Consider the following 4,787-nt stretch of genomic DNA (forward strand, 5'->3'; position numbering starts at 1 on the left):
AAGACTTGGAATCAACCCAAATGTCCATCAGTGACAGATTGGATTAAGAAAATGTGGCACATATACACCATGGAATACTATGCAGCCATCAAAAAGGATGAGTTTGTGTCCTTTGTAGAGACATGGATGCAGCTGGAAACCATCATTCTTAGCAAAATATCACAAGAACAGAAAACCAAACACCGCATGTTCTCACTCATAGGTGGGAACTGAACAATGAGATCACTCGGACTCAGGAAGGGGAACATCACACACCGGGGCCTATCATGGGGAGGAGGGAGGGGGGAGGGATTGCATTGGGAGTTATACCTGATGTAAATGACGAGTTGATGGGTGCAGCACACCAACAAGGCACAAGTATACATATGTAACAAACCTGCACGTTATGCACATGTACCCTACAACTTAAAGTATAATAATAATAAATAAATTTTAAAAAAATAAATAAATAAATAAAAATAAAAAAAAAATAAAATGCAAAAATTTTAAATGGTCAAAAAAAAAAAAAAAAAAAAAAATTTTTAAATATAATCCCAGGCAGAAATAAAAGGACTAGTACCAAGCTAGGGGAAATTTTTAGGCCAAAAATTAGATCTTGTAAGTCAGGCTGAAAGAGAAACAGGTGATAAATTTCTAAAACGGATAGAAGGGGAAAGAACAAAGATACAAGGCAATATATCTGACAACAGCTAGAATTAAAATTACTGCAGTAGGCTGCAGAACCCTCAGGTAAGTTAAACAGGACAAGTTTTGTTAAGTGCAAACATTAGCTAATCTACACTATATCTTGTTTCTCTAAAGTCAATCCCTGCTCCTACCCATCTCAGCAAGTGGGTAGTTAAGGGGAAGGACACTAAAGCAATTATGTGTAAATGTGTTCTTCCTTTCCATCATCAAGATAAAAAAGTCAAAGAATCAGGATTTTGGGAAACTATTAATTTGTAATTGGATGCCAAATACACCAAAATGGACCTAGCATTTTGATGGCAAAATAGAAACATTAAATCATACAGATCATCAGTCATTTTACTTCAGAATTAGTAGCAACCTAGATTTAGATTTCACCTAGTTTTCCCTGTCTGTTTTTCATGTTGCATGAATTAGAATCCTTTCTGGCCCCATGGGCTAAATGAAGTATGGTGAACACACTTACATAGCAGACACTATCAGAAATATTTATGTACATTTTTATCCAATTATTCTTTCTGGTAATAGCATCTGGGAACTAAAAGAAGCTAATGAATAAACTGAAGCCCAGAAAAATTAAATGACTTGTCTAGGTTCTCTTAGCAGTCCTGTGCAGACACTTTTGGAAGAACAAAGCCAATTAGACAAATATGAACAAAGAATCACCCCAAAAATCAGAGGTAAAACTCTGAGGGGACTAGTGGTTGACTACAGAATTTTCAGGGAGGGAACCAAAAAGAGCAATCCAAAAAGAATACTCCTTAGGGAGCCGTGAACTTATCATTCAAACATTTAAGTTCATTTTAAAAATAAACTTATTAGCTGGGCGCGGTGGCTCAAGCCTGTAATCCCAGCACTTTGGGAGGCTGAGACAGGCGGATCACAAGGTCAGGAGATCGAGACCATCCTGGCTAACACGGTGAAACCCCGTCTCTACTAAAAAATACAAAAAGCTAGCCGGGCGAGGTGGCGGGCGCCTGTAGTCCCAACTACTCGGGAGGCTGAGGCAGGAGAATGGCGTGAACCCGGGAGGCGGAGCTTGCAGTGAGCTGAGATCCGGCCACTGCACTCCAGCCCGGGTGACAGAGCGAGACTCCGTCTCAAAAAAAAAAATAAATAAAATAAACTTATTACTAGGCCAGGTACAGTCGCTCACGCCTGTAATCCCAACACTTTGGGAGGCCGAGGCAGGTAGATCATGAGGTCAGGCGTTCAAGACCAGCCTGGATAACATAGTGAAACCCCGTCTCTACTAAAACTACAAAAAATTAGCTGGGCATGGTGGTGGGTACCTGTAATCCCAGCTACTCGGGAGGCTGAGGCAGGAGAATCGCTTGAACCTGGGAGGTGGAAGTTGCAGTGAGCCGACATGGCGCCACTGCACTCCAGCCCGGGCGACAGAGCAAGACTCCATCTCAAAAAAATAAAATAAACTTATTACTACATAATCTTAACACTGAAAATGACAATGTTACTAACATGCCACTTTTACCAGTCAAATTGAAAAAGATTTTAACGTAAGGCAGTACTCAAAGATCTTCACAAAAATTTATGAACGAATGATATTCACTGCCGCCTAGTTAGCAGTGACCATTTTCTTACAATTTAAACGTCCAGAAATGAATTGCAGAACATAGAATATGATGGAGCTATCCTCTTAACAAACTTAAGAACAGGAGGAAATGCTAACAATGTTTAATACAGCATATAAGCCAATAAAAATATAACCCCAATATTTAAAAAGTGGATAGAGAAAAGAGACCAGAAGATTTACACAAATTCTTTAATAGTGGTTGGGATCTTGGGTGATTTTAATGTAATTCTTATCCTGTTCCAGATTTCTAAAATACACATGTATACCCCTTACAACTAAAACATAACACAATATGGCTCACTCCTGTAATCCTAGAACTTTGGGAGACCGAGGTGGTCGGATCACTTGAGCCCAAGAGTTAGAGAGACCAGCCTGGGCAACATGGCAAAAAATACAAAAATTAGATAGGTGTTTTGGCACATGTCTGTAGTCCCAGGTACTCAGGAGGTAAAGGTGAGAGGATCACCTGAACCGGGGAGGTAAGGCTACAGTGAACTGTGATTGTATCACGGCGCTCCAGCCTAGGTGACAGGGTGAGACCCTATCTAAAAAAAAGGCCACCATAATTGTTATTTTGAAAACAATTCAGTATTCCTTTTATCTATTGTTTATTTTTGAGAAAGGGTCTCATTCTGTTGTCCAGGCTGGAGTGCAATGGCATGATCTTGGCTCATTGCAACCTCCACCTCCTGGACTCAAGTGATCCTTACACCTCAGCCTTCTGAGGTGCTGGGACTAGTCGCATGCCACCATGCCCAGCTAGTTTTTGGTAGAGATGGGGTTTTGCCATGTTGCTCAGGATAGTTTTCAACTCATGAGCTCATGCAATCCACTCGCTTCAGCCTCCCAAAGTGCTGGGATTACAGGTATGAGTCACGATGCCTGGCCCAGTATTCCTTTTGAAGAGAACATTTTATCTGGGAATCTCTCAAAAATATCAAAGATTGTTTTGCATGAAATTAACTCAAATTGCCGGGCACAATGGCTCACGCCTGTAATCCCAGCACTTTTGGAGGCCAAGGTGGGTGGATCACGAGGTCAGGAGTTCGAGACCAGCCTGGCCAACATGTTGAAATCCCATCTCTACTAAAAATACAAAAATTAGCCGGGTGTGGTGGCACACACCTATAATCCCAGCTACTCAGGAGGCTAAGGCAGGAGACTCACTTGAGCCCGTGAGGCAGAGGGTGTAGTAAGCAGAGATTGTGCCACTGCACTCCAGCCTGGGTGACAGAGCGAGACTGTCTCAAAAAAAAAAAAAAAAAAAAAAAAAAAAAAAAAAACTAAAATTAATTTTTGGTAGGGATAAACTGGAAACAAATATTCAATAGTAGGTGATAAATCATCAAACATCCATAAAAGGGAGTATTTTGCAGCCACAGACAATTGTTTATAATGACCTAAGAAACTGCTCAGAGGAAAATACATAAAATTCTATAGAATGATCAAATAGGCTAAAAATAGAAAAAAAGGCTAGCAGCAAATAATACCAAAATGTCAACAAGCCTCTCTGGATAAGGGATTACTAATGATTTTTAGTTTCTTTCTACTTTACTCTATTTTCTAAATTTCCAGTAAGTATTTTAACATCAGAAAAGAACCTTAAAATGAAAAAGTTATTTAACACACTATTTTTAAAATTACCCAATACAGTGTCTTGAAACCATGCCAACTTCCAAATATCTCACTGCTCCTTCCTGTTTCTTCAACAATGGTGCTCTAAAGCATGGGAGGAAACATGAAGTAAAAGGCAGTTTTTGTACACTTTACTTCCGTTACATATTAGAGATTTTGAAGATCTACTACATAAGCCTATACATTCACATTGTATAGTTTTCTGGTGCCACAACTACTAAGGTAGTGAAAATCAGCCAAGAGATGGTGGTTTTACCACATACTCATAACTGCAGAGGCTTTACAGACTCTTTAAAGTCTTTTGTATAATTTCAAAGGTAAAATTAGTTTGGTCTTTCCTAGGTGAAAACAAAACCTCTGATAACAACTCCGCTACAAAGCCATTTACAGGCAATCAAGACTAAAAATACTTCTGGTGATGATGACTGGGAGAGCCTCATTACAAATCAACTAAGTGAAACTGAAAAGTTACTAACTTTAGAAAATGACAACCAACCAAAAAAAAGAAAAGCAGAAGAGATGTTGGAAAAAAAAAAGATTAAAATAATATAGATAAGTGCTTTCTGCAGTGAAATTATATAACTGAAATGCTGGTATAGTTTTTACTAGAATAAAATGTAACTCTATAGTTGTCTTCACTTTTCCAAGTTTTTCTAATGTGAAGAAATTGTATTATTCTACTTCTGTCTTCCCTCTGTATATTATCCTTTCTTTAAAGTGCTCATTGCTTCTTCAATATCCTTTTTTTACAGAACAGAATTTATGTATTGTATGACAGACATTGTGACACTTTGTAATTTATTACTTCATATCCTCTGGAGTTTGCGACTTTAGTATAAATTTGAGACAATAACTGTCCAGACTAGGCAAA

The sequence above is a fragment of the Macaca fascicularis genome, chromosome 14, assembly GCF_037993035.2.
Source record: "Macaca fascicularis isolate 582-1 chromosome 14, T2T-MFA8v1.1".
NCBI lineage: Eukaryota > Metazoa > Chordata > Mammalia > Primates > Cercopithecidae > Macaca > Macaca fascicularis.